Source organism: Triticum urartu, chromosome 5 (assembly GCF_003073215.2).
Source record: "Triticum urartu cultivar G1812 chromosome 5, Tu2.1, whole genome shotgun sequence".
Taxonomy (NCBI): Eukaryota; Viridiplantae; Streptophyta; class Magnoliopsida; order Poales; family Poaceae; genus Triticum; species Triticum urartu.
Genome location: NC_053026.1, coordinates 52,098,045 through 52,117,580, shown reverse-complemented (window position 1 = coordinate 52,117,580; position 19,536 = coordinate 52,098,045).

The window sequence follows — 19,536 nt, the reverse complement described above, 5'->3', positions numbered from 1 at the left end:
TTGCACAATCTCATGGTCTAAGGAAATGATACTTGACATTAGAAAAGCTTTAGCATACGAACTACACGATCTTGTGCTATGCTTAGATTGGGTCTTGTCCATCACATCATTCTCCTAATGATGTGATCCCGTTATCAACGACATCCAATGTCCATGGTCAGGAAACCGTAACCATCTATTGATCAACGAGCTAGTCAACTAGAGGCTTACTAGGGACATGGTGTTGTCTATGTATCCACACATGTATCTGAGTTTCCTATCAATACAATTCTAGCATGGATAATAAACGATTATCATGAACAAGGAAATATAATAATAACTAATTTATTATTGCCTCTAGGGCATATTTCCAAGAGTCTCCCACTTGCACTAGAGTCAATAATCTAGTTCACATCGCCATGTGATTAACACTCACAGGTCACATCGCCATGTGACCAACATCCAAAGAGTTTACTAGAGTCAATAATCTAGTTCACATCACTATGTGATTAACACTCAATGAGTTCTGGGTTTGATCATGTTGCTTGTGAGAGAGGTTATAGTCAACGGGTCTGGACCTTTCAGATCCGTGTGTGCTTTACAAATCTCTATGTCATCTCCTAGATGCAGCTACCACGTTCTATTTGGAGCTAATCCAAATAACTGTTCTACTTGGAGCTATTCTAAATTGTTGCTCCATTATATGTATCTGGTATCTCTACTCAGAGCTATCCGGATAGGTGTCAAGCTTGCATCGACGTAACTCTTTACGACGAACTCTTTTACCACCTCCATAATCGAGAAAATTCCTTAGTCCACTAGTTACTAAGGATAACTTTGACCACTATCCCGTGATCTATTCTTGGATCACTCTTGTACCCCTTGACTGACTCATGGCAAGGCACATTTCAGGTGCGGTACACAGCATAGCATACTGTAGAGCCTACGTCTTAAGCATAGGGGACGACCTTCGTCCTATCTCTCTATTCTGCCGTGGTCGAGCTTTAAGTCTTAACTTCACACCTTACAACTCAGGCAAGAACTCCTTCTTTGACTGATCCATCTTGAACACCTTCAAGATCATGTCAAGGTATGTGCTCATTTGAAAGTACCATTAAGCGTTTTGATCTATCCTTATAGATCTTGATGCTCAATGTTCAAGTAGCTTAATCCAGGTTTTCCATTGAAAACACTTTCCAAATAACCCTATATGCTTTCCAGAAATTCTACGTCATTTCCGATCAACAATATGTTAAAACATATACTCATCAGAAATTCTATAGTGCTCCCACTCACTTCTTTGGAAATACAAGTTTCTCATAAACTTTGTATAAACCCAAAATCTTTGATCATCTCATCAAAGTGTACATTCCAACTCCGAGATGCTTACTCCAGTCCTCAGAAGGATTGCTGGAGCTTTGCATACTTATTAGCATCTTTCAGGATTGACAAAACCTTCCGGTTGTATCACATACAACCTTTCCTCAAGAAAATCGTCGAGGAAACAATGTTTTGACTTCCTATTTGCAAGATTTCATAAATAATGCAGTAATCGCTAATATAATTCCAACAGACTCTTAGCATCGCTACGAGTGAGAAAGTCTCATCATAGTCAACTCCTTGAACTTGTCGAAAAACATCTTAACGACAAGTCGAGCTTTCTTAATGGTGACATTTACCATCATTGTCCGTCTTCCTTTAAAAAATCCATATGTACCTAACAGCCTTACGACCATCAAGTAGTTCTTCCAAAGTCTACACTTTGTTTTCATACATGGATCCTATCTCGGATTTTATGGCCTCGAGCCATTTATCGGAATCCGGGACCACCATCGCTTCTCCATAGCTCATAGGTTCATTGTTGTCTAGCAACATGACTTCCAAGACAGGATCACGTACCACTCTGAAGTAGTACGCATCCTTGTCATCCTACGACGTTTGGGAGCGACTTGATCTGAAGTTTCATGATCACTATCATAAGCTTCCACTTAGTTGGTGTAGGTGCCACAGGAACAACTTCCTGTGCCCTGCTACACACTAGTTGAAGTGAAGGTTCAATAACCTCATCAAGTCTCCACCATCCTCCCACTCAATTCTTTCAAGAGAAACTTTTCCTCGAGAAAGGACCCGATTCTAGAAACAATCCTTTATTGCTTTCGGATCTGAGATAGGAGGTATACCCAACTGTTTTTGGGTTGTCCTATGAAGATGCATTTATCCGCTTTGGGTTCGAGCTTATCGGCCTGAAACTTTTCCACATAAGCGTCGCAGCCCCAAACTTTTAAGAAATGACAGCTTAGGTTTCTCTAAACCATAGTTCATACGGTGTCATCTCATCGGAATTACGTGGTGCCCTATTTAAAGTGAATGTGGTTGTCTTTAATGCCTAACCCATAAACTATTGTGGTAATTCGATAAGAGACATCATGGTATGCATCATATCCAATAGGGTGCAGTTACGATGTTCGGACACACCATCACACTATGGTGTTCCAGGCTGTATTAGTTGTGAAATAATTTCCACAATGTCTTAATTCTGTGCCAAACTCGTAATTCAGATATTCATCTATATGATCATATCATAGATATTTTATCCTCTTGTCACGACGATCTTTCAACTTCACCCTGAAATTACTTGAACCTTTCAATAATTCAGACTCGTGATTCATCAAGTAAATATACTCAACATCTACTCAAATCATCTGTGAAGTAAGAACATAATGATATCCACTACATGCCTCAACACTCATTGGACTGCACACATCAAAGTGTATTACTTCCAACAAGTTGCTTTCTAGTTCCATTTTACTGAAACCGAGGCTTTCAGTCATCTTGCCCATGTGGTATGATTTGCATGTCTCAAGTGATTCAAAATCAAGTGAGTCCGAACGGTCCATTTGCATGGAGTTTCTTCATGCATATACACCAACAGACATGGTTCGCATGTCTCAAACTTTTCAAAAATGAGTGAGTCCAAAGATCCATCTACATGGAGCTTCTTCATGCGTTTTATACCGATATGACTTAAGTGGCAGTGCCACAAGTAGGTGGTACTATCACTACTATCTTTTGGCATGAACATGTGTATCACTACGATCGAGATTCAATAAACCATTCATTTTTAGGTGCAAGACCATTGAAGGTATTATTCAAATAAATAGAGTAACCATTATTCTCCTTAAATGAATAACCGTATTGCGATAGACATAATCCAATCATGTCTATGCTCAACGCAAACACCAATCTCGATGGTAGAGGGAGCTTACGATATTTGATCATATCAACATTGGAAACACTTCCAACACATATCGTTAGCTCACCTTTAGCTAGTCTCCGTTTATTCCATAGCTTTTATTTCGAGTTACTAACACTTAGCAACCGAACCGGTATCTAATACCCTGGTGCTACTAGGAGTACTAGTAAAGTACACATCAACACAATGTATATCCAATATACTTCTATTGACCTTGCCAGCCTTCTAATCTACCAAGTAACTAGGGTAATTCTGCTCCAGTGGTTGTTCCCCTTATTACAGAAGCACTTAGTCTCGGGTTTGGGTTCAACCTTGGGTTTCTTCACTAGAGCAGCAGCTGAATTGCCGTGTCATGAAGTATCCCTTCTTGCCCTTGCCCTTCTTAAAACTAGTGGTTTCACTAACCATCAACAATTGATGCTCCTTCTTGATTTCTACTTTCGCGGTGTCAAACATCGCGAATATCTCAAGGATCATCATATATGTCCCTGATACATTATAGTTCATCACGAAGCTCTAGCAGCTTGGTGGTAATGACTTCGGAGAAACATCACTATCTCATTTGGAAGATCAACTCCCACTTGATTCAAATGATTGGTGTACTCAGACAATCTGAGCACAAGCTCAACAATTGAGCTTTTCTCCCTTAGTTTGCAGGCTAAGAAAATCGTTGGAGGTCTTATACCTCTTGACGTGGGCACGAGCCTGAAATCCCAATTTCATCTCTCAAAACATCTCATATGTTCCGCGATGTTTCAAAAAACATCTTTGGTGCCTCAATTCTAAACCGTTTAACTGAACTATCACGTAGTTATCAAAACGTGTATGTCAGATGTTCGCAACATCCACAGACAACGTTCGAGGTTCAGCACACTGAGCGGTGCATTAAGGACATAAGCCTTCTAAGAAGCAATGAGGACAATCCTCAGTTTACGGACCTAGTCCGCACAATTGCTACTTTCAACTTTCAACTAATTTTTCTCTAGGAACATATCTAAACAGTAGAACTAAAGCGCGAGCTACGACATAATTTGCAAAGATCTTTTGACTATGTTCAGGATAATTAAGTTCATCTTATGAACTCCCACTCAGATAGACATCCCTCTAGTCATCTAAGTGATTACATGATCCGAGTCAACTAGGCCGTGTCCGATCATCACGTGAGACGGACTAGTCAACGTCGGTGAACATCTTCATGTTGATCGTATCTTCTATACGACTCATGCTCGACCTTTCGGTCTTCTGTGTTCCGAGGCCATGTCTGTACATGCTAGGCTCGTCAAGTTAACCCTAAGTGTTTTGCATGTGTAAAACTGTCTTACACCCGTTGTATGTGAACGTTAGAATCTAACACCCGATCATCACGTGGTGCTTCGAAACACGAACTGTCGCAACGGTGCACAGTTAGGGGAGAACACTTCTTGAAATTGTTGTAAGGGATCATCTTATTTACTACCATCGTTCTAAGAAAATAAGATGTATAAACATGATAAACATCACATGCAATCAAATAGTAGTGACATGATATGGCCAATATCATATAGCTCCTTTGATCTCCATCTTGGGGCTCCATGATCATCTCGTCACCGGCATGACACCATGATCTCCATCATCATGATCTCCATCATCGTGTCTTCGTGAAGTTGTCTCGTCAACTATTACTTCTACTACTACAGCTAACGGTTAGCAATAAAGTAAAGTAATTACATGACGTTTATGTTGACACGCAGGTCATAAATAAATTAAGACAACTCCTATGGCTCCTGCCGGTTGTCATACTCATCGACATGCAAGTCGTGATTCCTATTACAAGAACATGATCAATCTCATAAATCACATATATCATTCATCACATTCTTTGGCCATATCACATCACATAGCATACCCTGCAAAAACAAGTTAGACGTCCTCTAATTGTTGTTTGCATGTTTTACGTGGCTGCTATGGGTTTCTAGCAAGAACGTTTCTTACCTACGCAAAAACCACAACGTGATATGCCAATTGCTATTTACCCTTCATAAGGACCCTTTTCATTGAATCCGATCTGACTAAAGTAGGAGAGACAGACACCCGCTAGCCACCTTATGCAGCTAGTGCATGTCAGTCGGTGGAACCTGTCTCACGTAAGAGTACATGTAAGGTCGGTCCGGGCAGCTTCATCCCACGATGCCGCCGAATCAAGATAAGACTAGTAACGGCAAGCATATTGAACAAAATCAACGCCCACAACTACTTTGTGTTCTACTCGTGCATAGAATCTACGCAATAGACCTAGCTCATGCTGCCACTGTTGGGGAACGTAGCAGAAATTCAAAATTTTCCTACGTGTCACCAAGATCTATCTATGGAGAGACTAGCAACGAGGGGAAGGAGAGTGCATCTACATACCCTTGTAGATCGCTGAGCGGAAGCGTTCAAGTGAACGGGGTTGATGGAGTCGTACTCGTCGTGATTCAAATCACCGATGACCAAGTGCCGAACGCACGGCACCTCCGCGTTCAACACACGTACAGCCCGGTGACGTCTCCCACGCCTTGATCTAGCAAGGAGAGAGGGAGAGGTTGAGGAAGACTCCATCCAGCAGCAGCACAACGGCGTGGTGGTGATGGAGGAGCGTGGCAATCCTGCAGGGCTTCGCCAAGCACCACAGAAGAGGAGGGAGAGAGAGATGCAGGGCTTGCACCAACGAGAGATCGAATCACGTGTCTTATGGGCAGCCCTATGCCTCATATATATATGGAAGGGGAGGGGCTGCGCCCCCTCTAGGAGTTCCCACCCCTAGGGGGGGCGGCAGCCCTAGATGGGGAGCAAGGGGGGCAGCCAAGAGGGGATGGGAGAGGGAGGCGCACCAATATGGGCCCTAAGGCCCATATCCCATTAGGGTTTGCCCCCTCTCCATCTCTTAGGCGCATGGGCCTTAGTGGGGCTGGTGCCCTTGGCCCATGTAGGCCAAGGAACACTCCCTACAGCCCATGTGGCCCCCCGGGGCTGGTGGCCCCACTTGGTGGACCCCCGGGACCCTCCCGGTGGTCCCGGTACGTTACCGATAAACCCCGAAACTCTTCCGGTGACCAAAACAGGACTTCCCATATATAAATCTTTACCTCCGGACCATTCCGGAACTCCTCGTGACGTCCGGGATCTCATCCGGGACTCCGAACAACATTCGGTAACCACATACAAACTTCCTTTATAACCCTAGCGTCATCGAACCTTAAGTGTGTAGACCCTACGGGTTCGGGAGACATGCAGACATGACCGAGACGTTCTCCGGTCAATAACCAACAGCGGGATCTGGATACCCATGTTGGCTCCCACATGTTCCACGATGATCTCATCGGATGAACCACGATGTCAAGGACTTAATCAATCCCGTATACAATTCCCTTTGTCTATCGGTACGATACTTGCCCGAGATTCGATCGTCGGTATCCCGATACCTTGTTCAATCTCGTTACCGGCAAGTCTCTTTACTCGTTCCGTAACACATCATCCCGTGATCAACTCCTTGATCACATTGTGCACATTATGATGATGTCCTACCGAGTGGGCCCAGAGATACCTCTCCGTTACACAGAGTGACAAATCCCAGTCTCGATTCGTGCCAACCCAACAGACACTTTCGGAGATACCTGTAGTGCACCTTTATAGTCACCCAGTTACGTTGTGACGTTTGGTACACCCAAAGCATTCCTACGGTATCCGGGAGTTGCACAATCTCATGGTCTAAGGAAATGATACTTGACATTAGAAAAGCTTTAGCATACGAACTACATGATCTTGTGCTAGGCTTAGGATTGGGTCTTGTCCATCACACCATTCTCCTAATGATGTGATCCCGTTATCAACGACATCCAATGTCCATGGTCAGGAAACCGTAACCATCTATTGATCAACGAGCTAGTCAACTAGAGGCTTACTAGGGACATGGTGTTGTCTATGTATCCACACATGTATCTGAGTTTCCTATCAATACAATTATAGCATGGATAATAAACGATTATCATGAACAAGGAAATATAATAATAATCAATTTATTATTGCCTCTAGGGCATATTTCCAACACTCCGGTTGGCAAAAAGAATCAAATCGAACGAAGCAACGAAAGACAAACGGCAAAAGAAACAGGCTTCGTTTACTATTCTGGATCTAGGCAATTTTTACAGTGGCAAAAACTTGTTTGAGTTGGTTAAACGGAAAGAGGGTTTCGAGACGAAACTCCAGGCGCTTGAATCGCCTGATTCCGATAAACGAGCGAAAAGTTAGACTAAAACGAAAATCGGATCAGAAATCGCGATCAGAAAAATCGCGGATTTAATCCGAGAAAAAGAAAAACGACGAACGTTCGTTAAAACGACGAACGGACGAACACGCTCGCTAACTAAATAAACCGGAAAAACGATCTAACAAAAAAACAGATCTAAGTTTTTTTTAAAAACCGATCGGTTTTCTTCGCGAAAACCGAGGCAACGCGTCTACCTCGGCGCTCCGGAACGGCGGCGGCGGCGGCGTGGCTCCGGCGATCTCGTCGGCGGCGGCGGCGGGTGGCGGCGCGGCGGGGCAGCGGGGCGGCGGCGGGTGGCGGCGCGGGGCGCGGCGCGGCGGCGGGCGGCGGCGGGGCGGCGGGGATAGGGGGGCTAGGGTGGGGGGTTCCGGCTGGGCCTCCCCGGCTTATAAAGCGACGGGCCTCGTGTCCGGGTCGGACACGGCCCGTAGGTCGGTTGCGTTTTTTTAAATAGTTACGCTCAGAAAAAAAAAGACTACTAAACGGACTCCAAAAATCCCGAAATAAATTTTCCCCGGCTTCTAAAATCAAGCCGCACAGGATGAAAACTTTATTTTTGGGCCTAAACTGCAATTTTGAAAACGCATTTTTTCCTAAATTCAATAAAATAGCAAATAAACCAAAAAAAATCTTATTTAATTTTTTTATTAAATCCTCAATATTTCTTTATTTTGGGAAAGTCATTTTATTCCCTCTCTCATATTTTTGATAATAGAAATAATTGAAGATAAAATAAAGTAAAATTCAAATGATCCCTATTTTCAAATTTCATATCATCCTCAGTCAAGTGGTCAAGTAAAATTGAGTAATAGAGAGATTAAATTAATTTTGCAAAAGACTGTTAATAGATCTAGAAAGAATTGGTCTAAGAAACTTGATGATGCATTGTGGGCTTATAGAACTGCCTATTAGAATCCTATGGGTATGTCTCCGTATAAAATGGTTTATGGAAAAGCATGTCACTTACCTCTTGAACTAGAACAAAAGGCATATTGGGCTATTAAAGAGCTCAATTATGATTTCAAACTTGCCGGTGAGAAGAGGTTATTTGACATTAGCTCACTTGATGAATGGAGAACCCAAGCCTATGAGAATGCCAAGTTGTTTAAAGAAAAAGTTAAAAGATGGCATGACAAAAGGATACAAAAGCGTGAGTTTAATATAGGTGATCATGTTTTACTATACAACTCTCGTTTAAGATTTTTTTGCAGGAAAGCTTCTCTCTAAATGGGAAGTCCCTTACATTATCGAGGAGGTCTATTGTTCTGGTGCCATAAAAACCAACAATGCCGAAGGAAAAAATCCGAAGGTGGTAAACAGTCAAAGACTCAAGCATTATATCTCAGGTACTCCCATAAATGCTGAGACCAATATAATTGATACCGTAACACCAGAGGAGTACATAAGGGATACTTTCCAGAACGTTTCAGACTCTGAAAAGGAATAGGTATGTGGTACGGTAAGTAAACCGACTCCAAAACGTTTCCAATGATAAATTTTGTTTGTTTCAGAATATTTAAAAAATTAGTAAAATTAAAAGTAGTCCGAAAGAGACACGAGGCCACCACAAGGGTGGAGGGTGCTGATAACCCACAAGTATATGGGGGATCGCAACAGTTTTCAAGGGTAGAGTATTCAACCCAAATTTATAGATTCGACACAAGGGGAGCCAAAGAATATTTGAAGGTATTAGCAGCTGAGTTGTCAATTCAACCACACCTGGAGATTAATTATCTGCAACAAAGTGATCACTAGCAAAGTAGTTTGATAGTTTTGATAGTAGTGACAGCAACAATAGTAACAGCAACAGTGATAACAGTAATTTTGTAGCAAGTGTAACAGTGATGATAGCAGTAGTAACTTAGCAGAAACAATATGGAAAAGTTCGCAGGGATTGGACCGGTGACTTGTTGGATGACATTCATCATGTGACAGTTATAACCTAGGGTGATACGACACTAGCTCCAGTTCATCGATATAATGTAGGCATGTATCCCGTAAATAGTCATACGTGCTTTATTAAAAGAACTTGCATGACATCTTTTGTCCTACCCTCCCGTCGCAGCGGGGTCCATATTGGAAACTAAGGGATATTAAGGCCTCCTTTTAATAGACAACCGGAACAAAGCATTAACACATAGTGAATAAATGAACTCCTCAAACTACGGTAATCACCGGGAGTGGGCCCGGTTGTAGTCACTCCGGGGTTGCTGGATCATAACACGTAGTAGGTGACTATAACTTGCAAGATCGGATCTAGAACATGAATATAATGGTGATAACATAAACGGTTCAGATCTGAAATCATGGCACCGGGCCCAAAGTGACAAGCATTAAGCATGGCAAAGTCATAGCAACATCAATCTAAGAACATAGTGGATACTAGGGATCAAGCCCTAACAAAACTAACTCGATTACATGATGAATCTCATCAAAATCCTCACCGACCAGTGAGCCTACGAAGGAATTACTCACTCCCGGTGGGGAGCATCATGGAATTGGCGATGGAGAAGGGTTGGTGATGATGAAGAACGAAGATCCCCCTCTCCGGAGCCCCAAACGGACTCCAGATCTGCCTTCCCGAGGAAGAACAGGGCTTGGCGGCGGCTCCGTCTCGTGAATCACGATAATTCTTTCTCCCTGATTTTTTTCTCCGAAAATAGGAATTTATAGCGTTGGTTTCAGGGTCTGCGGGGCCACCAGGTGGGGACAACCCACCTGGGCACGCCAGGAGAGGGGGGCGCGCCCTGGTGGGTTGTGCCCACCCAGGGGCCCCTCTCCGGTAGGTCTTGGCTCCAGAAATTCGTATATATTATATAAAAATTCCTTGGAAAGTTTCGTTCCATTCCGAGAACTTTTATTTCTGCACAAAAACAACACCATGGTAGTTCTGCTGAAAACAACGTCAGTCCGGGGTTAGTTTCATTCAAACAACGTTAGGAAAAGTAGATACGTTGGAGACGTATCAACTCCCCGAAGCTTAAACCTTTGCTTGTCCTCAAGCAATTCAGTTGATAAACTCAAAGTGAAAAAGAAAAACTTTTACGAACTCTTTTGCTCTTGTTTGCATAAGTAAGCTTAAACAACATCCAGGTTTTTAGCCAACATTATAACTAACCATGTCGACAATAACTCTTAAAGATTATAATGACTCATATCAATGACATAATCAGCTAGCGAGCAATAATAAGATATCTCAAACAGCAACACGTTGTCAAAACAACCATGATATAATATGACAATAGTTGTATCTCGCTAGCCCTTTCTGAGACCGCAAAACATAAATGCAGAGCACCTCCAAAGTTCAAGCAGCGACTAAACATTGTAGTTCATGGTAGAAAAGATCCAGTCATGATGCACCCAACATTAGCTGCACACAATGCATAAATCATGACAGTTGTGCTCTTCTCAGTTTCTGGCGTTTGTTTTTAGAAGGTGATGACACAACATAAAAGTAAATAGATAGTCCCTTCGCAGAGGGAAGTAGTGATTTGCAGAGGTGCTAGAGCTCAAGTTTTTAGAACAGAGGTAAATGATTATTTTGGGACATGCACCCTTCTCATTTACTTCACGACCATCAGTTATCAATATCTCCCATGCCAAACATGCTAGTGGTGGTTCCCAAGTGATAAAAGTAAAGGTTTTAACTCCATTGGGAGTTTTTGTTTGATTATTCGAGCGATTAACTCTTTTTGTATTTTGCAGTTTGGGACTGGGCAACCCTATTACCGCCCTTTTCTCGTGCGATGGTGAGTGAATAAACACTCCACCTGAGAATAACCCTCTTAGCATGGAAGATACCAACCACCTCCTGTCGTTCCATGAACGATCCATGTAGCGACCAGACCTCAAATGGTCCAATCTCTGTGCTCCGGTGTCATCCCTGGATCAGTAATGCTGACACCACACAGTACTTGAAGGATCTATAACAGAGTAGCAATCACACACTTATTACATCGAGTGTCTCCAAAAGAGAACTTATTACAATAAATATGGCTTAAGGCCATCTAATAACGATAACAGCGGAAGGCTTGGAAGATAAGTGAGTCCATCAACTCCAACGGCATCACTGAGTATAGAACCACGACCTTAAACTCCTTAATCGTCGTCTGAAAAGTCTGCAACATTAACGTTGCAGCCCGAAAACGGGTCAACACATGGAATATGCTGGCAATGTAACACATAGAGAGTAATGGAAAGAAACAACTATTCTATATGCATATTTGGCTGGTGGAAAGCTCTATGGTTACAGTTTTTGCAAAAAGCTAATTTTTCCCTACTACAAAGGAATAAATTTATTTAACTATCATGGTGGTTGTTAAACATTGAGAATGGTTGACAGCATTCTCAATCCCAATTAAACATCATCATTAAACAAACCCATCATAATTAAGTTTTATGATAACATGTTGAGATTCACATGATAATCCAGGTACTAGATACTCAAGATGTCCATAACCGGGGACACAACTAACCATGATTAGGTTATACACTCTGCAGAGGTTTGCGCACTTTTCCCCACAAGACTCGATCGCCTCCGTTTGGTTTCTCGCACTACATGGTGTTTGAGAAACGGATGACCGAGACATAGTCTTTCGGAAGCGCTAGCACCTTACGATGGGTAGACCGTACCACCTACATCCCCTACATCTGCCAGTCTACCACTGTAAGAGTTCGCACGACTTAGTCAACTATGCTAGAGCCCATAATAGCTTGTGGCTGCACACGGAAGTTTCTAGCATGAATATTCTCATGATCCCTTTGAGCCTGGGTGGCGGCGCATAAAGAAAACAGGCAATCCTGGAATACCCAGGTACCTCAATCCACCCAGATGTGTGTTTAAGTTGCCACCTTAAATAAACCATTAATTAACAATATCACATCTTTCATGGATACACTCACCCAATCCACGTCTACTAGCATAGCATGGCATAATAAGCAACGTAGAAGTAACTCCCAAAGGTTTGATAATAAACAGGTAATAGGTACTACCTCAACTACTTCCCAAACCCACAATTTAATTAGATCCTAATTATGCAATGTGTAAGGATTGATCTAATGCAATAAAACTGGGTAGTAGGAGGTATGATCAAAGTGTTACTTGCCTTGCTGATGATCCGGGAAACCTAGCGATTCGAAGTAACAAGCGGCGCACTCCGGGTACTCTATCGCAAACAAACAAGCATACAATAAGTACTCAACTAATGCACAGGTAAAACTCAAATAAGAGATCTAACCAGAAGGTTCAACTTAAGAACTCCGTGTTGGGGAACGTAGCAGAAATTCAAAATTTTCCTACGTGTCACCAAGATCTATCTATGGAGAGACCAGCAACGAGGGGAAGGAGAGTGCATCTACATACCCTTGTAGATCGCTAAGCGGAAGCGTTCAAGTGAACGGGGTTGATGGAGTCGTACTCGTCGTGATTCAAATCACCGATGACCAAGTGCCGAACGCACGGCACCTCCGCGTTCAACACACGTACATCCCGGTGACGTCTCCCACGCCTTGATCCAGCAAGGAGAGAGGGAGAGGTTGAGGAAGACTCCATCCAGCAGCAGCACAACGGCGTGGTGGTGGTGGAGGAGCGTGGCTATCCTGCAGGGCTTCGCCAAGCACCACAGAAGAGGAGGAAGAAGAGATGCAGGGCTGCACCAACGAGAGATCGAATCACGTGTGTTATGGGCAGCCCTATGCCTCATATATATAGGGAAGGGGAGGGGCTGCGCCCCCTCTAGGGTTCCCACCCCTAGGGGGGGCGGCAGCCCTAGATGGGGAGCAAGGGGGCGGCCAAGAGGGGATGGGAGAGGGAGGCGCACCAATATGGGCCCTAAGGCCCATATCCCATTAGGGTTTGCCCCCTCTCCATCTCTTAGGCGCATGGGCCTTAGTGGGGCTGGTGCCCTTGGCCCATGTAGGCCAAGGAACACTCCCTACAGCCCATGTGGCCCCTCGGGGCTGGTGGCCCCACTTGGTGGACCCCCGGGACCCTCCCGGTGGTCCCGGTACGTTACCGATAAACCCCGAAACTCTTCCGGTGACCAAAACAGGACTTCCCATATATAAATCTTTACCTCCGGACCATTCCGGAACTCCTCGTGACGTCCGGGATCTCATCCGGGACTCCGAACAACATTCGGTAACCACATACAAACTTCCTTTATAACCCTAGCGTCATCGAACCTTAAGTGTGTAGACCCTACGGGTTCGGGAGACATGCAGACATGACCGAGACGATCTCCGGTCAATAACCAACAGCGGGATCTGGATACCCATGTTGGCTCCCACATGTTCCACGATGATCTCATCGGGTGAACCACGATGTCAATGACTTAATCAATCCCGTATACAATTCCCTTTGTCTATCGGTACGATACTTGCCCGAGATTCGATCGTCGGTATCCCGATACCTTGTTCAATCTCGTTACCAGCAAGTCTCTTTACTCGTTCCGTAACACATCATCCCGTGATCAACTCCTTGATCACATTGTGCACATTATGATGATGTCCTACCGAGTGGGCCCAGAGATACCTCTCCGCTTACACGGAGTGACAAATCCCAGTCTCGATTCGTGCCAACCCAACAGACACTTTCGGAGATACCCGTAGTGCACCTTTATAGTCACCCAGTTACGTTGTGACGTTTGGTACACCCAAAGCACTCCTACGGTATCCGGGAGTTTGCACAATCTCATGGTCTAAGGAAATGATACTTGCATTAGAAAAGCTTTAGCATACGAACTACACGATCTTGTGCTATGCTTAGGATTGGGTCTTGTCCATCACATCATTCTCCTAATGATGTGATCCCGTTATCAACGACATCCAATGTCCATGGTCAGGAAACCGTAACCATCTATTGATCAACGAGCTAGTCAACTAGAGGCTTACTAGGGACATGGTGTTGTCTATGTATCCACACATGTATCTGAGTTTCCTATCAATACAATTCTAGCATGGATAATAAACGATTATCATGAACAAGGAAATATAATAATAACTAATTTATTATTGCCTCTAGGGCATATTTCCAACACTCCGGTTGGCAAAAAGAATCAAATCGAACGAGGAACGAAAGACAAACGGCAAAAGAAACAGGCTTCGTTTACTATTCTGGATCTAAGGCAATTTTTTACAGTGGAAAAAACTTGTTTGAGTTGGTTAATCGGAAAGAGGGTTTCGAGACGAAACTCCAGGCGCTTGAATCGCCTGATTCCGATAAACGAGCGAAAAGTTAGACTAAAACGAAAAGCGGATCAGAAATCGCGATCAGAAAAATCGCGGATTTAATCTGAGAAAAAGAAAACGACAAACGTTCGTTAAAACGAAAATGAACGGACGAACGCTCGCTAACTAAATAAACCGGAAAAACTGATCTAACAAAAAAAAGCAGATCTAAGTTTTTTTAAAAAAACCCGATCGGTTATCTTCACGAAAACCGAGGCAACAGTGTCTACCTCGGCGCTCCGGCGAACGACGATGGTGGCGTGGCTCCGGCGATCATCGGCGGCGGCGGCGGCGGGTGGTGGCGCAGCGGGGTAGCGGGGCGGCGGGTGGCGGCGCGGGGCGGCGGCTGCGGCGGCGGCGAGGACTAGGGGTGGCTAGGGTGGCGGCGGGGTTCCGGCTGGGCCTCCCCCGGCTTATAAAGCCAGACGGGCCTCGTGTCCGGGTCGGACACGGCCCGTAGGTCGGTTGCGTTTTTTTATAAATAGTTACGCTCAGAAAAAAGGACTACTGAACGGACTCGAAAAATCCCGAAATAAATTTTCCCCGACTTCTAAAATCAAGCCACACAGGATGAAAATTTATTTTGGGCCTAAATGCAATTTTGAAAAACGCGCATTTTTCCTAAATTCAAATAAAATAGCAAATAAACCAAATAAAATCTTATTTGATTTTTTTATTAAATCCTCAATATTTCTTTATTTTGGGAAAGTCATTTTATTCCCTCTCTCATATTTTGATAATAGAAATAATTGAAGATAAAATAAATAAAATCAAATGATCCCTATTTCAAAATTTGAGAAAACTCAAATATGAAAATAACGAAATCCCCAACTCTCTCCAAGGGTCCTTGAGTTGCGAAAATTTCTAGGATCGACCAAAATGCAATAATTATGATATGCAATGATGATCTAGTGTATAACATTCCAAATTGAAAATTTGGGATGTTACAAACCTACCCCCCTTAAGATGAATCTCGCCCTCGAGATTCGGGTTGGCTAGAAAATAGGTGAGGGTGGTCCTTCAGCAAATCTTCCTCTCGCTCCCACGTGGCTTCATCCTCCGTTTGGTGGCTCCACTAAACCTTGCAAAACTTGATAACCTTGCTGCGGGTGACTCGACTGGCATACTCTAGAACCTTAATTGGTTTCTCCTCATAGGTCAAATCACTATCCAACTGAATTGCTTCCAGTGGTACCGTATCTCTCAGCGGTATGTCAGCCATCTCTGCGTGGCACTTCTTCAACTGGGATACATGAAACACGTCGTGAACTCCTGACAGTCCTTCGGGTAATTCCAACTTGTAGGCTACTTCTCCCATACGCTCCAAAACTTTGTATGGGCCTACAAAACGTGGTGCTAGTTTTCCCTTAACTCCAAAGCGCTTAACTCCTCGAAGTGGAGATACTCGAAGATAAACTCGGTCTCCAACTTCGTAAACTGTCTCCTTGCATTTAGAATCTGCATAACTCTTCTGCCTGGATTGAGCTACCTTCAGCCTGTCGCGGATTAATTTCACTTTCTGTTCAGACTCCTTTATTAGATCCGGTCCAAACAACTGGCGATCTCCAACTTCATCCCAGGACAATGGGGTCCCGCACCTCCTTCCGTACAAGGCTTTGAAAGGGGCCATCTTCAAACTGGATTGATAGCTGTTGTTGTAAGAGAACTCTGCATACGGCAAATTCTCGTCCCAACTAGATCCGTAATCTAGTGCACAAGCTCTTAGCATATCCTCCAAAATCTGATTGACTCTCTCAGTCTGTCCATCTGTCTGCGGGTGGAAAGCTGTGCTAAACTCTAGTCTGGTTCCCAAAGTCTCATGCAACTGATTCCAGAACTTTGAGGTAAACTGGGTTCCTCTATCTGATACAATGCTCCTTGGAACTCCATGCAGACATACGATTCTGGTCATGTATATCTTTGCCAACTTTGCACTGGTATAGGTAGTCTTCACTGGAAAGAAATGAGCTACCTTTGTCAAACGATCGACTACAACCCATATCGAGTCATAGCCTGAACGTGTTCTGGGCAATCCTGTAATAAAATCCATGCCTAGCTTATCCCACTTCCATTCGGGTATCGGCAATGGTTGTAGCAATCCTGCTGGCTTCTGATGCTCTACCTTCACTCTCTGACATACATCACAAACTGCTACATACTCCGCAATATCCTTCTTCATTTCGGTCCACCAGAAAATATCCTTCAAATCCAAATACATCTTGGTATTTCCTGGGTGAATCGAGTATGGTGAATCATGGGCCTCTTGCAGAATTAGCTTCCTGATCTCCGAATCATTTTGCACATAAACACGGTCTTCAAACCATAGGGTATCATGCTCATCCTCACGAAATCCCTTAGCTTTTCCTTTGCTAATTTTCTCCTTAATAGAAGAAATCTCCTTGTCAGTCTTTTGGGCTTCTCTGATTTTATCCATCAACGTAGACTGAATCTCCAATGCTGCTACATAGCCCTTCGGGACTATTTCCAAACATAGCTCTCGAAGATTTTCGGCTAACTCCCTTGGTAAATCTCCCATCATTAAGGTGTTGACGTGGCTCTTACGGCTCAACGCGTCAGCTACTACGTTAGCCTTTCCAGGGTGATAATGCAATCTCATATCATAATCCTTGATGAGCTCCAACCATCTCCTTTGTCTGAGATTCAACTCCTTCTGTGTGAAAATGTACTTCAAACTCTTATGATCCGTATACACTTCGCAATGGTTTCCAATCAGAAAATGTCTCCAAGTGTTCAGTGCATGCACTACGGCTGCTAACTCCAAATCATGCGTAGCATAATTCAACTCATGAGGCTTAAGCTGTCGTGAGGCATATGAAACAACTCTCCCTTCCTGCATAAGCATTGCTCCAAGTCCTCGACGTGAAGCGTCGCAATACACCTCATAATCCTTGGTCTGGTCTGGCAAAATCAACACTGGTGAGGTAACCAAACGTTTCTTCAACTCCTGAAAACTAGCCTCACATTCCTCCGTCCATCTGAACTTGGTATCCTTCTTCAACAACTCCGTCATAGGCTTCGCAATCTTTGAGAAATTCTCAATAAACCTCCGGTAGTATCCTGCGAGTCCAAGAAAACTCCGAATCTCTCCAACTGTGGTTGGTGCTTCCCACTTAGTCACGGTATCAACTTTAGTGGGATCTACTGCTATACCTTCTCCGGATATAACGTGTCCTAGAAATCTAACTTCCTTCAACCAAAACTCACATTTGCTAAACTTGGCATATAATTGATGCTCTCTGAGCTTTCCAAGAACCAAACGCAAATGTTCCTTATGCTCCTCTTCATTCTTCGGGTAAACCAGGATATCATCAATGAACACTATGACGAACTTATCCAAGAACTCCATAAACACTTTGTTCCTCATGTTCATAAAATATGCAGGTGCGTTAGTCAGGCCAAATGACATAACGGTATACTCGTACAGCCCATACCTGGTGGTAAAAGCCGTCTTGGGTATATCCTGTTCCCGAATCTTCAACTGGTGGTATCCTGATCGCAGATCAAACAGATCATTGATCATCAGTAGTGGGTACTTGTTCTTGATGGTTACTTCATTCAATCCTCGACAATCGACAACCATCCTTAACGATCCATCCTTCTTTTCTACTAGAAGTACTGGCGATCCCCAAGGTGAAGAACTTGGGCAAATATATCCTTTGTCCAGTAACTCCTTAATTTGCTTCTTAATTTCCACCAAATCCTTTGCAGGCATCCTATAAGGTCTCTTTGATATTGGCCCTGTGCCTGGCAAAATCTCAATCAAAAACTCAATATCTCTATCCGGTGGCATGCCTGGCAACTCTTCTGGAAATACTTCGGGGAAATCCTTCACTACTGGTGCTTCCTCCTGCACAACTCCGGTTAAACAATTTACTTGAGTCCTCTTTGGCACATGTCGGGATACATACCTGATCCTTCTCCCTTCTGGGGTGGTAAGCAAAATTGACTCACTGTCTCATTCAATATTCCCTTCATACTTTGACAACCAATTCATGCCTAATATCACATCCAATCCTTGAGATTCCAACACTATTAGGTCTGAGGGAAATACGTAGTTACCAATCCTTAATGGTAACCGATCACACCATAGGCTAGCCATATATTCTGCTCCAGGCGAAGTTACTAACATGGGTGACCTAAGGGCTTGGGTTGGCAGTTTATACTTATCCACAAATCCCCTTGATATGTATGAATGCGATGCACCACTATCAAAAAGAACGAGTGCAGTAAATGACTTAACCAAAAACTTACCGATTACTGCATCCGGCTGCTCTTCAACCTCCTCCACGTTAACGTGGTTCACCTGTCCCCTGTTGAAATGGTTCGGCTTCTTCCCAGAGCTTCCATTGCCATTTCCATTCTGTGATTCAAGACATTCATTGGCATAATGTCCGGTCTTCTGGCACTTAAAGCAAGTGACTTGGCTCAGGTCTTTCTTGGCTGGGGTTGATGTGTTGGTGCGGTTCTGGCCGTTGCTTCCTCCATTCCCATTACCATTCTTGGTGCCATTGTGATGGTGCGACCTTCCTCCTCCATGTGTATGCTGAAAATGTCCTCCTGGCCTAGGGGTAAATCATGGCTTCTGCTGAGCTCCTGAATTTTACTTTCCTTGTGCATACTTCCTCTTGCGATTCTCAATTTGCTGCTGCTTCCCTTCAATCATGAGAGCACGATCTACCAACTCCTGGTAGTTGTTGAAGGTTGCTACCATCAACCGCATGCTCAACTCATCATTCAGTCCTTCCAGAAATTTCTCCTGCTTTGCTGCATC